Here is a 19,984-nt window from a genome sequence, read left to right as displayed (position 1 = left end):
TTTGTCACATGGAAAATAATTAAAACCCATGGACTTGGGTCCTCTTTTATGGACCATGGCCGGATGGCCCCTATTGGGCCTGATTTTTCTCTTCATTTTTTTTTTTGGGCCAACTCGGTTGATCCCGAGTTGGGCCTAGCCCACTGACCTTTCGACCTTAAAACGTCCATATCTCCTTGCACCGACGTCACCTGAGAACCCACGACCTATGGTTGGAAAGCTAATTCAATTATCTACAACTTATATTTCTTGGTATTTTCCAAATTCCAAACTTATAATACCGTTTTTGCCCCTAGAAGTCAGATCACCCGAAAACGTTTTCTTAAAAATATTCGTTTGGAGGACTTCCACTTTGATTTGGCCCAAGGGTCCTTCTTGAGTTGTGTTTAAATTCACATATGTGATTCATATGACTTTTCAGATGTCCAAAAAAAAAAAATCTCGATGTGTGGGCCCCACCTCAGCTTACAAATAATCCGACGTTCAAAAATACGGGATATAACATCCTCCCCCCCTTTAAAACATTCGTCCTCGAATGTTCAACTGATCTTATGGGGTGTCATAATACTTCGGGAGGGTCCCCTTTTTTTTTCGTCCTTTTCCTCATGCCCATTCCTTATCTTTTACCCTATTTTCCTTTATCATCCTTACTATTCAGAATCTGTACGCGACAAATATCAACAATACCTTACAAAGCATACAGCTATATAACACATTCCAGCCATTCTGGACTTTCAATTTTTAGATAACAAAACAAATACTTCAAAACTTACCTTTATGACTTTCCATGTCAGCCCTTACCTTCTCCCGTCGTATGTAAAGCTCATATAAGGAATTTCATTTTCCTATAACACAGCTCTATCGCACGATCTAAGATACCAAGAAGGTCAACAATCCCTATATGCCCCGTAGCCTCCTGTTTATAAATGTGGCGCGCTACACGCCTATAAGCAAGACTCTACTGGACACGGCTCGTAGACAAACCCCTAGGACCGAACTGCTCTGATACCACTTCTGTCACGACCCGACTAGGGGCCGCGACGGGTACCCGATACTTGTACCGAGCACCCCTTATCTCGTATCGTACTTTTACTACTAGGTGGGCCGTATAGACTATACCGTATCTTTTTTTTTTCTGTTGCTTAACGCTAACATTAATGGCATAATTGTAGACATGGACTTATAAACTTTGCTAGCACATTATACAACGACGAGGACCACAAAAGTACAAAACATCTGACTGTACATATCTGTCTACGAGCCTCTAGACATAGTACACTTATACATAGAAAGGGCCGGGGTGCTACCAAGCCCGAATGTATATGCATAAAATAGTACCGCTGGAGTGAGGCTCCGGAACAACTGGAGTGCTGTCAAGTGCGGCTGGTAGAGCTTCTAAGGATCACGTCCACCTGTCTGCTGACCTGCGCGGCATGAAACGCAGCGTCCACAAGAAGGGACGTCAGTACGAATAGTGTACCGAGTATGTAAGGCATGGAAGACAATGCAAGCAATAACATAGAGTGCGATTAATAATATCATAGAGTCACAGGACATATAACGAGGCAAGAAAGTAACCTGTACATAGGAAGGCCCCTTTTTGGGCGGCTATCATGCATGGCTTGTCTTTCCCTTTTAAAAACGTTTCCCCTCCATGAACGTAGAAAATAGAACTTATATTATGTCGTATCTTGTCGTATCGTGTCCTATCGTGCCCTATCGTATCCTATCGTGGCATATCAGGTCGTATCCTATCGTGTCTTATCATGGCATATTATATCGTGTAATGTCATGTCTTACTACAGCATGTCGTATCGTGTTATATCATGTCAATGTCATAGTATAGTGTGTCATAGTGTATCATGCCATAGCGTAACTTGTCATATCATAGCATAGCTTATCATATCATAGCATAGCTTGTCGTAGCGTATCATATCATGGCATAGCGTATCATAGCATATCATATCATAGCTTAGCTTTCCGTTGAAAATCTTTTCTTGTTCATATATATATAAAAATAGAACATGTCATATTGCCGAGGCGTCGGCAGCCGATCCATTTAGCCATAAATACACATCCCGCGTCCGGGCATCCCGCGTCCGGGACGATATCATGTCATGTAATGCCAACTGATCAGGTGGATATGCGTGTATAACGCTCTGCCCTTATTCCCATCTTCCCCGTATACATATGCATACATCATGTACATATATCAGCGTCTATAGCGCTCTGAATCTTTTATCATATACATATACTGGTATCATGTACGTATATCAGCGCCTATAGCGCTCTGGATCTTTTATCATATACATATACGTGTATCACGTACATATATCAGCGTCTATAGCGCTCTGGATCTTTCATCGTATACATATACGTATATCATGTACATATTTTATAAACATATATATATATCTTATATACATATACATGTCTTATATACTTTTACATATCTTATATACATATACATATTTTATATACATATACATATTTCCATTAGAATGGTACAGTACTTATCGTTTGATAATCGGAACGAGGATCAAAAGTTTCCTTTGGATTCTACTCCAAAATAAGTCAAACGGAGCAATAGGGAAAAATCCGGGAACAATGGGCCCACCTCGGGTCAAATGAGGCGGCGTACCAAATTTACGTACATTATATTTCATGACGTCACTTGTGTGGGTTTTAAGGTAGTCGGGTCCTATTTGTGCAAGTTCCAGATGTTTAGGCAAATTTTCAACATTTCATACAATATTTAATTCAATTCTACTGAATGAAAAAGGGGAAACTTTGGGTGCGGATTTCGGAGAATAGAGTTGTCCCCGAGGCTCGTATCCAACTTATTACGTTTAAGACATGCCATAGAAGGAAGGGTGAAGCCTTACATACCTTTTCCGATTCATACACGTCTCCAAAATCAAGTTTCAAGTTCGCCAAAATCTACAATTTGGTCACAATTACCAAATGTTAATTGTAAGGCTTTAAGATTTCAATCTTAACCAATACTTGTCTACAAAAATTTGGGCAGCATCTCCCCTATAAATACACCATCCCCAAAATTCAACTTAGCCAATTTTTTTATCAACAACAATCCGGGAATTCAACCCGGCCAAACTATCAACACAATGACAACAACCATGACTACAAAACACAATATAACACAACTAGTCTTCTTTCCAACATAATGCAATAGCTTTCATTCCAACTTCACATTTCCAAAACCAATCTCAATGTTTTTACATTCATTACTAATCAAGATCATTACAATATAATTCGGAAGCATTTCATATCGTTTCTACCAAATATTCACAAGATATACAAAATATACAAACTTTCCACCAAAACCATAATCCATCCAAAACTTCTAATCTTCAATCTACATATTCATAACATATTTCCATCTTCCAATTTCATCAACCATAATCATAATTTGCACCTTAATAATTTCATTTTCATAATTACATAAATCTACCATAAAATCACAAAACTTCTCATAACCACTTAACAACCAATCTTTCATGCCAATATGAACTATTATCCTTCCAAATTCACCAACTAACATAATAATTCACATTTAAAACTCCACTTCTATAATTACATAAAAACTTCATTAAAATCACATAATTTCCTATAACTATTTCCAATAATTTTTCATGCCAACTTGAACCATTTTCTTCCATTTCCAATATAAATTTCACCATAACCACAACTAGAATACAACATAAAATTCAACTCATACTATTTATACAACAATATACATATATGTCCACTTACATATATGCACACCCACTTTGTAAACTTCCATATTTCCATAAATTCTACTCATTTCTACATACTACAACATAAACCAACCTTCATAACATAATAAAAAGGGATTAATTCTTACCTTTTTCTACAATCTTTTTCACTTGACCAAGTTGTCAACTTGAAGAAACAAGTGCTCTTTCTTCCAAAATAATTACACCAAGTTGTAAAGGACCCTTGAATTAGTAGAAATACCACAAGAAAATAATTTTTGGAGAAAGATTTCAAAGGGTCAATTTTTCAAGAGCTTGGCCGTATGGCCCTTTTAATTTGCTCTTCTTTGCTTTGTTTTTCACCTTCTAAATTTCTCTTGAAAGTTCCATGACTAAGACTCCCTTTATATTTAATTTGTCACATGGAAAATAATTAAAACCCATGGACTTGGGTCCTCTTTTATGGACCATGGCCGGATGGCCCATATTGGGCCTGATTTTTCTCTTCATTTTTTTTTTTGGGCCAACTCGGTTGATCCCGAGTTGGGCCTAGCCCACTGACCTTTCGACCTTAAAACGTCCATATCTCCTTGCACCGACGTCACCTGAGAACCCACGACCTATGGTTGGAAATCTAATTCAATTATCTACAACTTATATTTCTTGGTATTTTCCAAATTCCAAACTTATAATACCGTTTTTGCCCCTAGAAGTCAGATCACCCGAAAACGTTTTCTTAAAAATATTCGTTTGGAGGACTTCCACTTTGATTTGGCCCAAGGGTCCTTCTTGAGTTGTGTTTAAATTCACATATGTGATTCATATGACTTTTCAGATGTCCAAAAAAAAAAAATCTCGATGTGTGGGCCCCACCTCAGCTTACAAATAATCCGACGTTCAAAAATACGGGATATAACAGTTTGAACCTGCGCAAAATTTTGAGGAACCTCCTAATGAAGAAGCAATACGCTTCTATCAAGAATTAGAAGAGGCTAGTCGCCCACTTTGGGTAGGGAGTCAGCATTCTAAGTTGTCTGTTGCAGTTAGAATGATTAACATCAAATTAGATTGGACTTTTGCTGAAGCTGCTATGGACTTAATGATTAAGCTTGTAGGGGAACTAGTTAGTCCGGAATTCGACATACCTAAGAGTTACTATGAAGCAAAGAGATTGGTTTCCAAATTAGGATTGTCGTATGATAGAGTTCATTGTTGTCCAAACGGTTGTATGTTGTTCTATAAGCAAGATGCTAATTTAAATGAATGTAAAATATGTGGACATGCGCGTTATAAGCGGACACCTAGTGGGAAGATGGTTCCAATTAAGGCGATGCATTATTTACCTATTATACCTAGGTTAAATAGGTTGTTTGCATCGTCGAGTTCTGCTCCTCACATGAGATGGCACAACAAAAATAGAAGGCCACCTGGTGTTATGTGTCATCCATCGGATGGAGAACCGTGGAAACATTTTGATAGAACTTATCTTGATTTTGCTAGTGAACCAAGTAACATTCGTTTGGGTTTGTGTGCGGATGGTTTCACACCATACTCTGTTTCGGCTGCACCCTATTCTTGTTTGCCTATATTTCTTACTTCATATAACCTTAGAGTAGTTGGGGGAGTACAAAAGGGTAGAGCGTACGGTCTTAGGCCCAAGAAACAACTTAAGTCGCCTTCGGTCAGGATTGCGAGGTGAAGGGTCTTCTTGACAAGCCGAGGGAGTTGATGGTGTTCAGGTCATAGCTATGGCGCAACAAATTGTTGAACTTAATAGGAAATTAGCTGAGACTGTGGCAAAAAGAGTTGAGGAAAGTAACTCCATGAAACGAGCCTTGAATCGCTCATGGCACAAGTTAAAAGCCACATTGCATGTGGACAATTTGGTGTGCCCCCTTCCCCCCCCCCCCCCCCCCCCCCCCCCCCCCGACCCAGATGATTACGGTGATTACGTAACCCTGACACCGGATGATCAGTTATAGTAGTTTATATTTAATAATGGACTTATGTTTTATGGACTTATGTTAAAACTAGTTAATGGTACTTTTGGTTGGACATTTAAATATTTTTTAACTTTGAAGGTCTATTTATGTGTTTTATTATTACTTAGGGTGATTTTATGTGTTGTAGCACTTTTAGAATTGATTTGGAGCATTTTAATGCTAGTTTTGAGCAGCTTTTGGTACTAGTTTTGGTACTGGTTTTTATGCAGGTGTGGCTGCAGAAAATGCAGGAATTGCATGCAGGAAATTTTCCAGAAAACTGACGGAAAACTAACGCCATCCGTCGGTTTTCTGGAAATTAATTTTGGAAATTTTTCCAGAAAACCGACTCAGTCCGTCAGTTTTCTGGAAATTAATTCTTAAAATTTATGAAAAACCGACGCACTGTGTCGGTTTTTTATTTAAAATAAAAAAATTGAAATAACTACGTCGGTTTTTTCATAAAATTTATATTGTTTTTATATAAGATAAAAAATCAGAAATTAAAAAAATCGACTCAGTCCGTCAGTTTTTTTTTTTTTTTTTAAATTGTTGGATAAAACCCGACGGACCACGTAACCGATGCAGTCCGTCGCAAAAACCCGATGTGGTCCGTCGGTTTCCAAAAAGCGAGGCTATGTAAACCGACGGACCGTAAAGGGTCGGTTTCATTGAAAAAACCGACGCGGTCCGTCGGTTTTCGTCGTCGATTTTTACCAGTTTTTTAGTAGTGGATATTTCTGAAATCCGAGATAATCTTCTAATTAAAGTAAATTAATATTCGATAGTACTAGTAATTACTGAAAATTAAACTCAACAAACTTGTAGAGTTGTGGTTCACCAGCTTTCAACCATTATATCTTTGAGTGGACTAACAAGAAGTATCTGTATTATAAGATAAGTACACACAACACACTTGTCCCTCATTGTCAAGGGCGGATCTATTAAGGGTCGGGAGGGTGCCACGCCACCCGCAAGCCTCACCCGAAACCCTGTGTATATATATGTTTATATACAGAAGCTATGTACAAATATTTAAAGTGACAACCCCACTACAAAGTTACCTGCTGGTGCCAATGGATAGTGGCTTTGATTTCTGCTCTTTGATCGCTGGATCGAGCCCCAGCGATTGCATAAATGTTTTTATTTTTTTAACCCTTGCTGCAGTGCTGCTCAACAGATAATAATGAGCAGTAGCAATCTTTGTTGACTTAATTTAATTTATTAATCTTTGACTTGTTTATTTCTTAAAGTTAAAAATAGAACTTTCCCTCTTCCTTCTCATTAAAAAAAAGACACAAGCCCTCTCTCTCTTCTCAATTCTCATCAACTAAACAAACCCTCTTCATTGCTCCAAAGTCAAAATCCCATTCGGCTGCTTCCTCCATTGACCCATTGTAAGGATCTTTTCGTCTTTCTTTCTTGATTTCTTTTGAGTTTTTTTTCTTACAAAAATGCTTTTTTGTGTTAAAATTGCAATCTTGCTTGTGAGTTTTGTATATTTATGTATAAAAGTTGTCATTTTGCTTGTGGGTTTTGTACATTTACATATAAAAGTTGTAATCTTGATTGTGGGTTTTGTACATTTATGTATAAAAGTTGTAATTTCTTGTGGGTGTGTACTGTTTTATAGAAAAGTTGTAATCTTGCTTGTGCTTTTTGTAGAGTTATGTATAAAAGTGTAATTTTGTTTGTAGGTATGTACATTTTTGTAAAGAAGTTGGTATATTGCTTTGTGTGTTTTTTGTTGGCTGCTTAAATTTGCGATGCTTTACTTCAGTTTGTTACATAGAGCGTGATGTATTCACAAATGTAAGTAATGATGTCGTCATTGATCATTTTCAGAAGATGAAACCTCGTCGAGGACAATTGTAAATGAATGATGGATATTTATGATATTAGTAATATTATTGAAAGTTTTATGCTTTTCTCTTCTGTATATTGCTATAAATAAATGTTTCATCGGAAAAGACGAATAACCCGAATCAAAGTTCGAAAAGACGAATAATCCGACCCGAAGCCCAAATTGATTGAATGACGCATGGCACCCGCAAACTTCAAATCCTGGATCCGCCTCTGCTCATTGTATAAATTTTTTTAAAGAAGGTTATGAATTAGTATGACACTTCTGTGCTACTTAAGCTATTATTGAATGTTCAAATTCTTTCACATGCGAAAGCTAAAGTTTGACAAATATATTTTACACTTGTATATATGTACATATTTATGTTCCATCGCCAGTGTAGAGGTGCGAGAAGCTGGCTATGGACAGTTTCAGAAGAGGTAGAGGTAGGCCGAAGAAGTATTGGGGAGTGTTGATTAGACAGGACATGGCGCATCTGCAGCTTACCGAGGACATGACCTTAGATAGGGGGGTATGTAGGACTCAGATCAGGGTAGAAGGCTAGTAGGTAATCACGTTTATCCTTTCTTGCGAGTAGCTGCATGGATCTTTAGTTTCTTGTCCCTTGATTTCTGCGAGTATCTGTTTGCACAGAATGGTTTATCATGGCTTATTCACTTTCGTTGTTTTCATTTTCATAATTGTTTTGAATTGTTTGCCCGTATCTAACCTTTTCTATGCCTTTTCTTGAGCCGAGGGTCTTTCGGAAACAACCTCCCTACTTAAGGTAGGGGTAAGGTCTGCGTACACTCTACCTTCCCCAGACCCCTGTGGGATTCATTGGGTACGTTGTTATTGCTGTTGTATTTATGTTCCATCACTCAAACTTCTTTCTTTTGAACCAAAGTCTATAATGCGTATATGTTCTTTTTCCGGTTTCCTTTCAGTGCTCCATACCTACTTTAATTTGGTAAAACATTTTCGTGTAAACATGAACTTTCATAATAAACGGTTCCAACATATGTGAAATTTTAGTAGTAGCCATTTCCATAATTGAACTAATACAAACTATTATTTTACTTGCTATAACACGTTAAATGGTAAAAGCAAAACATAAATCAGCGGATATCAAAGGAAATTGAGAATTGTTAGGGGCTGCATAGTTTCCCATGTAGGAATATGGCGAGTTAGTCACTTTTCAGCTTTGTATAGTTAAAATATACTGTCATAAATTTCAAATTTAGTGGTGAAATTTCATCGTAATTTCTTGTAGTTTCAATTGTGAAATTTAAAACTCTATGATTGGAGTATTAATTATGTACTAAAATTACGTAAGAAAAGTGGCTATCTATGAATTTTATTCATTTCCCATAAGATAAAGACATTCGAGAAGATTCTGACTCGTGATAAAACGATAAGATTTCCAGGGCCAAAAGATTTTTATTAGTTTTGGGAACAGCAGGCTGGGCCCAATTTAATCCATACTGAACCTTTTGAAGCAATAAACTGCAACCAATAAAAGCCCACTAAAACAACAAAACCATTATTTACATGTCGATTAAGAAAGGTAGAATATAGATGCTTCTTTGAAACGACGACTAAAGTTGTCGACCTAAATTGAATTTTGGGGTTGGTAGGAGATGGTGAACATTTGTTAAAAAAGAAGATAGTTGAGGGTTTAATTCTCATATCCATCTCTTGTTAATTAAGTACTCTTTTGTTTGTCTTTCTTTCTATATATTTTTTTTAATTATTATTTTAAAATCTCCAAATCTGATACATTGAAATTCATATTCTGCGCTTTTTTGTAGAATAATTAAACGGATGTTTACATTGAAATTAGTAGCAGTAAAAGATGTAGCACGTAGTCAATTGGTTCAACCAATCAGGCAAACATTTTTGTGTGTGTGTGTATTTGTATGCGGAAAAGCGTTCCAAAAAAAATTAGTCGAACCTATATTTTCAAAAGTATAGTGGGTTCAACAGCAAGAATCTAAAGATTGAGCTCAATTTAATTTCTGAATCTGCTTATTTATAATAATGTATTAATCTTCTCAATATCTTAAATTCCTCCCTATTTATACGTAGAATTTAAACTCTTAATGAAACTTCAACTCATCAAACTTTTTGGTCTTCAGAGTTTGACCTATGTGATATAAATGTATTCTCTATCTTTTAGTAACTTTTTATTTGTTTTCCTCCATAACCAAGATAAATGTCGGGGATAAAAAAACATATGTAGCCAAGCTCATTAATCTTTAAACTTTAATCTAGCCCTAAAAGATGGTTTACAATAATTAGCTGTAAAATACATTTAACCCTATCAATTAGGGCTGCTTATCGGACGGATAATTACGCTTAACGGTTACGGCTTTTAAAAGTATTAATCCGCTAGCCAACCTATAAGATATCGGTTGGTTCGATATCGGATTAGCAATTATCAGACGGTTATCGGGCGGTGTGGCGGTTAAATCTAAGAGAAAAATGAATGATAAAATCACATGTAGCCAAGGAAATTACCTGCCTTTAAAGTGACTCAAAATGTAATAGTTTCAACTTATTTTACACTGTCCAGGTTATAAAAGAAGATACTGGTATATCCCCAAAAAATGGATAGGAATATAACCAAGAAGATTGAAATGTTGGATTCAATATTAGTAAAAATAACGCAGAAAGTAGCAAATTAACAGAAACATAGATACATATTTTAGGTTGAGGCTTTAGCTTTAGGTTTACAAATTACAATCACAATACATATTTTATATGTTAGGGGTAAGAATATAAATATGACAAATTCTTAGCGGGTTAACGGTTTACCCGATAAGAAAATTGAGTAATCCGTCCCCGCACCGATAAGCCGTTAACTATAAAATTTTAATCCATTCTCCTACCGCTAATCCGATAACCCAATACCAATAAGCCAATTTCGCGATTGGTTATAGGTAGTGATTCGGTTTTAAACAGCCCTAGTATCGATCCTAGCAGAAATCTAGGCGCAAAAGTCTCCATTTCAAAAAGATCCTGTCATTCTCTTTTCTAATTAAAAAGATCTCTTTTTTCTCTTATATTTTCAATTACCCAAATAAAGAAATACTATCTTTCATTCTCTCTCTTCCATTTTTGGTTACCAAATTTCAAAAATATATAAAGAATGTGTTTGCATGTATATAATTTTTTCGTTTGTGCTACAGGTGTTTTCTTTTGCATGTATATTTTTTGTATTTATATATAATTCGTGTATAAATATTACAAAGTGTATATTTAGCCGAAGTTGCACATTTACAATTCATTTAAATATATAAATCAGTGTATAATTAATAAATAATGTATACACACTGATTATATGCATATGTATAATGATTAGATATTGATTACATAATTTATAATTAGTATATAATGTACACTCTGCTTATATACATATTGTCGAACGATTATATATTGATTTACACAATGTATAATTATAACATCATTTCTCCATCTTTCATCTTCTCTTAATATTACACTGATTACACAAATATACAATGATTATACACTAATTAGATATAAAAAAAAACTGAGTGGGTTTGTGTTTATTCTCCAAAAACAATCACCCCATGACATAGAAGAAAGGAGAAACAGAAGTTAATCAACCCACAGAACAATCCCATTCTTTTATACGTGGAAGTGATTTGCAAATGTACTGGCTAGAAATGGCGTCGAAATTCGCACTAAAATTTATCAATAACACTAGGATTATTCTCCACGGAATGAGATGACAATTTCAGCTTCATAAAGAAGCTAGCATGTGTTATAAAAAATATTTCTCAAAATCTTCTTAAACTTTGGGCTTGAATATGAAAATTTACTAAAATGAGTTAAAGGATGATGGGAATCATTTCTAGTAAGAGGATATCCTGACTATATTGTTGCTCGTAAATTGTGGATGTTGAAAGCCAAATAAAGGAGTGAAGCAGGGAGACTTTTGGCACGTTAGAAGAAGAAAGAGTGATCTACTTAGTAAATTAAAGGTGTTCGATAATAAACACTAAATACTCCTTAAAGAGGAGAGAGAATAAAAATTATTTCTTTAAAATGGGTAACTAAATAGAAAATCCCTAAATTTTAGCCTAATTCACATGACCAACGTGTGTATAATTATCCAGCTAAAAGCAATAAACTATGAATTCTAATTGTTTAAAATGAGTTGTAAAAATAAAGTACGTTTATTTTAAGTTGATAACTTATATGGGCTGCTAATCTAGTTAATCATTCATCACAATTCAGTAAAAACTCATAATTCTCCTGGCCCAAAAGACAATCGATTTTGGGATAATCAGGCTGGGCTTAAATAGATATTTGGGGTACTTTTTGCACGGATTGCCCTTCTTTTGGGGTGGTCTTTAAATTTTGCCCCTCATATTTGTGTTCTTTAAGTTTTGCCCTTCGCTTGGATACCTGGGGTTCTGGGTTCGAACCCCCGCTCAGGCATAACATAAAAAAATAATTTCGTAAGGCAGGGCTGGGGGGAGTGTATGCCGGATCCGGTATACAATCCTTAAGGAAAAACTAAAGTTATGCCGGAGGGGACATACTTTGCTTTGAGACATATATTTTTTCATTTTTTTTTACTTTTCAAGGCAAACTTTTAATTATGCGTTAAGGAAAAGTTCCGCCTTATGAGGCATACTTTTAGTTATGCCTTAACTAAAAGTGTGCCCCATAAGGCGGAACTTTTCCTTAAGGCATCACTAAAAGTTTGCCTTAAGGAAAAATTCTGCCTTATGAGGCATACTTTTGGTTATGCCTTAATTAAAAGTTTGCCCCATAAAGCACAGTTCCTTAAGGAAAAGTTTTGCCCCATAAGCATAACTAAACTATGCCTTGAGGAAAAGTTATGCCTCCTCCGGCATAACTTTAGTTTTTCCTTAAGGACTTTATGTCGGATCCGGCATACAATCCTTAAGGAAAAACTAAAGTTATGCCGGAGGGGGCAGACTTTGCCTCGAGACATGTATTTTTTTTTTTTTTTACTTTTCAAGGCAAACTTTTAATTATGCCTTAAAGAAAAGTTCCGCCTTATGGGGCATACTTTTAGTTATGCCTTAACTAAAAGTGTGCCCCATAAAATATAACTAAAAGTATGCCCCATAAGGCGAAACTTTTCCTTAAGGCATAACTAAAAGTTCTGCCTTATGAGGCAGACTTTTGGTTATGCCTTAATTAAAAGTCTGCTCTATAAGGCATAGTTCCTTAAGGAAAAATTTTGCCCCATAAAGCATAACTAAACTATGCCTTGAGGAAAAGTTATGCCCCCTCTGGCATAACTTTAGTTTATCCTTAAAGACTTTATGCCGGATCCGGCATACACTCCCTCCAGCCCTGCCTTGCGAAATTATTTTTTTATTTTATGTCTGAGCGGGGGTTCGAACCCAGAACCTCAGGTATCGAAGCTAAGGGCAAAACTTAAAGACCACAAGTATGAGGGGCAAAATTTAAAGACTGCAAATATGAGGGGCAAAATTTAAAGACCGCAAATATGAGGGGCAAAATTTAAAGACCACCCCAAAAAAAGGGCAATTCGCAGGGGGTATGCTCTAAGGGAAAATAACCTAATAATACTACTTAAGACCCTATATTACAAAATATAAGGATACTTTTTTTTATTTTTGCAAGACATGCCAACAAAATTACAAAGTATACCAGATTTGGGCTTAATGGGATACCCACCATATTGGACATTTTTTTAGGAAGTGAACCTGATTTTAAATGTGGGCTTAAATTTTAGGATAGTTACCAATCAACTTCTTCTTCTTTTCAAAAAGATTTCTCTCTCTCTCTCTCTCTCTCTCTCTCTCTCTCTCTCTACCCCTCTATGATAGAAACAATTTCCAAACCTAAAATTCATCTTCTCTCCTAGTATGATATGATTTCAGCTTCATCGACTAACAATTCTCCACTAATTTTAACGCTTTTTCCGTGATAGCAATTCTCTGCATTTTCAACTCACGATTTTCAGATCATCTTTCACCATTGTTATTGGTCATCATTACTTTTGTATATTAATATTGTTTTCCAGTCCTACATTGTTAGACTTTAATTGTGCTTCGGCTTTTGTTTGTGGAAATAATGAATAGAAAATGTCACGCCCCGAACCATGGCCTGGACGTAACACGACACTCGGTGCCTGACTGCATGTGACCGAGCGAACCACATGGCTTGCTGAACTATCATGAGGCATAACATAAGCGGAATATAACGTGAATGCATAATGAGCCTTTATAAAACATGATAAGTCGTAATACTTAATAAAAATACTTGTTTAAACATGAGTGCAGAAATAACATGAATGAACCAAAAATGGCTATACGACTCCGAATGTCTGACATAACATAACTGACTTGTCTAGTCTATGAAACCTCTATCATGATCTGACTGGAAAACATACTTACTGGGACAAGGCCCCCAGCATACCTTAGATGCATAACTAAGCATAAAACAAAAGTTGACTAAACCCCGAATGAGATGGGGCTCACCAATAAGCTGATACGAATGTTGTCTTACTGAGCAGATGTGTCGTCCTGTATATCAGTACCTACATCGTGAAATGTAGGCCCCCGGGCAATAAAAAGGGGACGTCAGCACATTGAATGTACTGGTATGTAAAACAACTGAAAGAAATAACATGGGACATGGAATAACATGATAAGAACTGCAACTGAAAACCTGGACATGAACCTGAGCATGAGCATGAATACATATATATATATAAAAACATGGTAAAAATATCATAAGTAGGGAGAGCATTTCATAAACCGACATATCATAACACCACGTGGGAACGTGGAGTCTGGTACCTCGCCGGACCAGCTGAGCCCTTATACCTTGCCAGGGTATAAGGTAGTAACGTACCTGATGGAACCATTCAGTGTAAAATTAAGGTATCGTCCTAACTAGGCGGAGCGATCCTTGTCCTATGGTGGCTACATAGTTTCAGGCTATCTGAGCCTTCTCGGTAATGCGTGCAACTCCCAAAAACATGAACATAACATAGTTGGCTAAGAAGCCCATGATTTTCGTGAATTAACTTGTAATCATGATTCCACGAAATAACTTGTAACATAGTTTCATGAAATAGCTTGTAAACATGGTTTCAGGAAATAGCTTGTAAATATGATTTCAGGAATAACTTGTAAACATGATTTCATGAAATAACTTGTAAATATGGTTTCATGAAATAGCTTGTAAATATGGTTTCAGGAAATAGCTTGTAAACATGATTTCATGAAATAGCTTGTAAATATGGTTTCATGAAATAGCTTGTAAACATGATTTCATGAAATAACTTGTAAATATGGTTTCATGAAATAGCTTGTAAATATGGTTTCAGGAAATAGCTTGTAAACATGATTTCATGAAATAGCTTGTAAATATGGTTTCATGAAATAGCTTGTAAACATGATTTCATGAAATAACTTGTAAACATGATTTCATGAAATAGCTTGTAAATATGGTTTCATGAAATAGCTTGTAAACATATTCTTGATTCATGAGTAATAACAATAGTTCATAATCATATATGTGTAATTGACTTGAAAACATGCTTGTAACTTGCAAAATAAAATCATTAAGTTTCATATGAACATAATGAGAACACATGAGGAAGAATTCATGATTCATGGATTAAGCTAGGATTCCTAATATCCGTAATGGAAGGTTAGGAATACAACAACGAATATAGATACAAAGTTCATGTACATAAATACTTAAATATGGGCTACCAATATGTTGGGTTTAATGCCCTAAGATTTTAACTTCATGGATATCAAGGAAACGAAGCATGGGGAAGAACATAGAGATTCACTCATGTGGATGGAAGTTCTACATACCTTAGTTGTTCCAAAACTTGAATTAAAGACTTGGATTTTGAAGAAGATTTCCTAAATCTTGATTCTTGAATCTTGAGATGGGTTTTCTTGAAAACCCTAGATTAGGAATGATGATTTCTTGTTTAGATTACAAGGATATATGTTAGAATTGAGTTGGAATAATTAGAATGGACTTACCTTGGTGTTCTTGATGTTGGAGGAGAGTAGGAAGTCGTTTTAGGGTTTGAGGGAGTGAAAAATAATGAGTTGAACTGATATGGACGAATATATAGTGTTCTGGAACATTGCAATTTACGTCCAGCAAAATACTGGCCGTATTTCAGTTTACGGGTCGTAAACTGACTTTACGGGCCGTATTTTGCCCCATGGACTGCACTGCATCTCTTCAGTAAAATGGCCATAACTCTTTGTAAAGATGTCCGTTTGACCCCCGTAAGATACCGTTGGAAAGGTATTTCAATGCTCTACAACTTTCATCAAGGAAGTTTTCCCAAATTCCAAACACGGTTTGCAATACGGGCCGTAAAGTGAAATACGGTCCGTATTTAACCCTATGACCTCAAAATGTCAAATTCCAGAATGTTCAGAAATTCTTGGTTTCAGTTCACGACTTGGTTTACGGCCCGTAAAGTGAAATACGACCACTGTTCATGGGCGTAAACCACCATATCACAACTGAACGGAAAACATTCAATTCCCACATTCTTTATCTGATTTTCTAAGTTTAGGATCGTGGTCAAAACTTTCGTTAAAGGCACGGGGTGTTACAGAAAATCTTATGAATTTAAGCAGCAGGATATTGGGAGTGATGATATGTTTAATGCAAAAAAGAAAAAAAAAATCTTTTTTGCACCATGTAAAAAAGTTGAAATGTATGTTGTAATTGTGTATAAATTATTTATACATTAAAAATATAAAGATTATGATTACTGACCTGTGTATTAATTGTATATAAAAATTGAGTTGTATCGTTTTGAGATATATGTGATCATTGTGTGTTTGAAATCTGTATAAATTATATAAGCTGTAGTTTTTAAAAATGTTGAAAACTAACAGATGTATTAAATGTGTATGGAATATGCTATATATCATTTTTGAGATATATGTGGCACAATGTGTATGAAATACGAATAAATTTGATATGAATTAGTCTTAAAATTTTTTGAAAATTGATTTATGTATGAAATCTAGTTTGTATCAATTAGAAAATTTATTATACTTATGTACTTTCTCATAATCTATACATACTTTGATAAGATTTTATACAATTTATATGTACTTTATCATAATCAAAATATACATACAACTTTTATATATATATTTCATACATAAAAATTATAACATATTTATACAGTTGTACATATTGCATACAAAAATTGTATACATATTTATTTTCTGGTGTATGAACTTGTATGGAATCTGGTTTGTATCAATTACAGATTTATTATACATATTTTCTCAAAATTTATGCATACTTTAATTTGATCAGATTTTATACAATTTATATGTACTTTATCATAATCAAAATATACATACAACTTTTATACATATTTCATATATAAAAAATTATAACGAATTTATACAGTTATATATATATATATATATATATTCTGGTGTGAATTTTGAATGAGAGAATTACTGATTAGAATGGATTTTTGAGTAAAAGGTGGAGAATATTAGTGAACAATATCTCTTAAGTTTGAATGGGGAGAGAAAAGTGGATTAAATAAGGGCGCAAAAGTTGGAGAAAATCAAAGAACAATATCTTTTAATTTTGAATGGGGAGAGAAAAGTGAATAAAATAAAGGAAGCAGTTCCTTACATTACTTAATGTGTTTTATTTGCTTCTTTTTAATTTATCTGATTCTTATAAATTTTGTAAGAAATCTATTGGTATATTTTGTAAACTGAAAAATATCGTTTAAATATACCCTCTTACTATGTAAATATACGTTTTTTGCCCATGCTCTAAAGCCAGCCCAATTTAAGTCATGCTGAGCCTTTGATGATATTATGAAAATGGTAACCAATCATAGACATTTTGACAAATTTTGGGTTGAGGTTGAAAAAAGATTATTTGAAGTTGAAGTTTATGGAATTGAATTGTGTCTAAAGAAAATTATTTGAAGTTGAAGTTTATGGAATTGTATTTAAACTTGTGAAATAACTAAAGTCAAGTAAAATGAGAGTTCGGTCCAAAATTTTGCAACCATCCTCCGAGTTGCAAATAAAGTAAAAATTATTTGCCAACGAAGTAAAGATTATATCTTTGCTAATGAAGTACTAATACATTTTTAGTGTGGTTGGTTGAAATTCTTTGGAGAAACTTGTGAAACCAATTTCATCTTGCAAATAAAGTCAAGTGAAGTTTGTTAAACAAACGGATAGTAATAGGAGTGATCTTGGTTATCGACCTATGAGATAGCTTGCCCGAGAGGATAAGTTGGCCACCTCAAATTAATTTTTTTGGGGCTCATACCTTTTCCTTTGGACTTAATTCATGGCTAGAATATTACAGAATTAGTTGAGAAAATATATATTTACAGAAACCCTACAATTAGTTTATGAAAGGTAGAGTCGTAAGCGTTATTTTGCAACTCCAGTCTCTTACACGAGAAAAGGTATATTTTTCTCTTTCTTTTTTAACTAGTGTGGGTGTGACTGCGAATATAATCACATATTGATAATTGAACGAAAAGAAAGTAGGTGCTGGAATACTCTTAAATATTATGAGGTCTTCTGAAAAAAGTCGTACAAACTAAAGTACCATATTAATAGGTTTCTAGTTATGTACTAGGATCGCTATGTCCGAATATAATCTGAGATGTGTCATACTGTTGGATCTATGAAGGAATGAAGTTATCTTTCTTGATGTGACCAACCACAAGTAAGCCCATTCTTTCGTTTCACTTTATTCGGTTTATTACTTATCCAAAGTTGCTATAATTAATTTCTGGAATCAAATCAAACTCGTTTATAAGTTCTACACAATGTTATAAGATATGCAAATGCTATATGATAATGAATGTTGAGCCATTAAAGTCCGACATATTCATAAAATGAGTGTTGCAACAATGAAGACGCAAAGATGGTTGTTTGGTGATATAAAATTAGATAATTAAGATTAAAAATGACTACATTTGCTAGAACATGCGAATACCATGCATTGAGGATAAAATTACAGAAGTCCGCTAGAGATAGTTTAGTCATATATTACATCTAACTTATATATGCACCTGCCTGTATGTAAGATACTATGATGAGTGAAGGTGTTAAAAAAGAACAAGATAGAACTAAAATTACATGGATAAAAATTATCTCGGAAAACCTGTAATTTCTTCAAATCAATGTAAATTTAGCTTAAGATGGGCACAATCGAATCGAAGAGAAAAAAAAAATTACATCTTAATTGAGGGATACCCGTATAAATTATACACTATAGATCATGGTGTCGACTGATTAGAAACCTCATCACCTAGTCATATATATTACGTGTTACTATGTTGGTCATATATGTATTGACAAAGTTTAAATGTTTTGTCCAAAGCTATCGAAAATCTTCTCCAAGCTTCAAACCAATATAGCTGTCAACGAATTTCAGCTTGGTGGTATAGGAAAAGATAACTTGTTCCTGAGAATTCAAGACAGTTGTTAGTTGATACTTACTGCTAATATGACCTACACCAACCAGCCAAAAGGGCCCCCATATTCAAAGTTCTAACTATTTGTGTCTTCAGTAACCAAGAAAGGGCATGTGTTACGTTGTTCCTACTATTCCTATGTCGGCCTTTGTTTTAGTTAATACTAGTAGTGGACAACTTGATAAGTAAAAAGTCATTATCAGTTTTAATAAATAATCTTCATAGGATAAACTAAAAGAGATTACCCTAATTCTTGTCATTGTTATTGATATTACTTTCCCCATTTTAATAAATATCAGTGTCTAGCTGTTGTCAGTGCGATTTTTCTCATCCACTTTTCGAAGATATTTTATTTTAGTAATTTGGATTTGGTCACACTTGCTGGCTTCCTCTGAAATTGGTAGTCCTTGCACACAAATATTGAAGTGGATAATAACTGACAGTTGAAACGATGAACTAACTTTTCGTATGTTTAAACTTGACAAGTCCCACATAAATTTTGGTTGGATGTTGAAATGTCTTTTGTCTGGTAGCTCACCAATTACTTTCACATTCATTAGAGGAGCAATATCAAAAGGAACAAAAACCAGATACTTCACAGTGGCCTAGATTAGCTTTACCTTAACCAGCGCAAATTTGGCAAGTTTGTGGCTAGAACTATTTCTGATCGAACTGAGACCAGTTTTAAGTCCAAGTTGCAGTATGTGTTTCACTTTTCTTCCAGCAAATATAAGGGGTCTAGTTTGGCATCAATCTCATGCAGAGTCAAAGACGCCAAGACTAAACTGCATTTCTTAGATCTTTCAGTATAGAGACTTTATTAACAAACTAGTACTTGCTTATGGGAAAAGGGAGCAAAAAACAGGTAAAAGAAAACAGAACTTGAACGGACAAAAATATAAAAACAAAACAGACA

At 34.8% G+C, this 19,984-nt stretch overlaps 1 long non-coding RNA gene across 1 annotated transcript; it reads right to left on the bottom strand.

Moving 5' to 3' along the window:
* Positions 1-1,263: 1,263 nt before the first annotated feature.
* On the bottom strand, positions 1,264-4,128 carry LOC132622756 (uncharacterized). The gene is made up of 3 exons (XR_009575986.1): positions 3,887-4,128; positions 2,890-2,940; positions 1,264-1,424 (listed from the first exon to the last, which is right to left on the bottom strand). It is a non-coding gene; the product is annotated as an uncharacterized LOC132622756 (long non-coding RNA).
* Between the last annotated feature and the right edge of the window lie 15,856 nt (positions 4,129-19,984).

This window comes from Lycium barbarum, chromosome 2 (genome assembly GCF_019175385.1).
Source record: "Lycium barbarum isolate Lr01 chromosome 2, ASM1917538v2, whole genome shotgun sequence".
NCBI classification, from domain to species: Eukaryota; Viridiplantae; Streptophyta; class Magnoliopsida; order Solanales; family Solanaceae; genus Lycium; species Lycium barbarum.
Note: the sequence above shows the minus strand (reverse complement) of the source record. Positions and strands in the feature narration are given on the sequence as shown.